Below are 1208 nucleotides of genomic sequence, written 5' to 3' on the forward strand. Positions count from 1 at the left end.
AAAAAAAAAAAAAAACACTGAGCATGGGTGCCTACTCCAGGCCTAGGCAGCAATGCACTAGACTCCCCTAGTTCCCACACAGTAATCTTTAATAATGGAAAACTAGAATTATCCCTAAGACCCTAAACCCTCCTGGTTTTACAAAGTACCAACCCAGAATTTACTAAAAATACAAGAGTTAGAGAAAACCATCTGAGAGGGTTAATGTAATAAAATATCAGGGGGTGGCAAACCCTATATTCTATGCTATTCTTTGGCATTACCGCCCAGGGTTAGGGCACTCTGCTGACACTCCATCTCTTCCTCCCTGTCTTTCCACACTCCTTCCTCAAGGGTGATTTTCAGAGTCATGAACCAGGGAAAGCCTGGTTCAGGATCCCAGAGAGCTGTGTCCTGGTCCCAATCTGCCAATATATACAATATAGCCTAGGACAGTCACCAAATCTCTCTAGACCACTGCTTCCTTCTATGTCACACTGTAGATGCTGAAATCTGTTTCTAGCCTTGACCTGCCTATGTGATTAGTTCTTAATTTATAAAATTCTTCAATGTAGGATCTTTCTGATCAACCGCCCAGGCCCAATAAGAATAGCTACCACCAATTAAGAACCCACTATGTGCCAGGCATTATTCTTGGCAGTTTACAATCTCAACTGACACTTACTAGAGGATCTTAAGGAGGCTAGGGCTCCTTGGTTGCAATTTAACTCAATTCCTTTCTGCTCTGCTGAGCCCAAGAAGCAATGCTAGGTGGGCTTCTACCTCGTCTTCCACATTTACAGGCTTTATTATGCCTAGTGAAGATGTACACAAAAGCATGGGAGAATAAGAAGCCACAGAAGGCTTACGTCCAGAATGAATTAATCCTTTGTCCATAGAAACATGCTGAGAACAAAGCAGGTAATTCAGTTATAATGCTTATCAGAAACTCTCTGTTCTTCCTAGAGACAACCGAAGCACTCCTTAAAGGCTTGAAGCCCAAGATAGGAGAACCCAAGTCTCAGGACTCTAGAATATCCCGGGGTCTAAAGGAACTTGTGGATTGTTAAGCCTTGAGTTGTGCAGAGAAGTGATTCTTTCCTTGGGAATAGTTTGAGAAAAAAAATCCAAGATTTTTCACAACCTTAAAAATCTATCAAAGAGCTAACTTAGTAAATTACATAGACAAACAATAAATGCAAAAGAGTCAAAAAAAAAAAAAAAAAAAG

The 1208-nt window shown here is 40.8% G+C and overlaps 1 protein-coding gene across 6 annotated transcripts in view; it reads right to left on the reverse strand.

The window, feature by feature from the left end:
- The window catches only part of STXBP6 (syntaxin binding protein 6), a 257801-nt gene that overhangs the window by 224887 nt on the left and 31706 nt on the right, over positions 1-1208 (reverse strand). The window lies entirely within an intron of this gene.

Source organism: Rhinopithecus bieti, unplaced genomic scaffold, assembly GCF_001698545.2.
Source record: "Rhinopithecus bieti isolate Rb0 unplaced genomic scaffold, ASM169854v2 scaffold_32518, whole genome shotgun sequence".
Classification (NCBI taxonomy): Eukaryota; Metazoa; Chordata; class Mammalia; order Primates; family Cercopithecidae; genus Rhinopithecus; species Rhinopithecus bieti.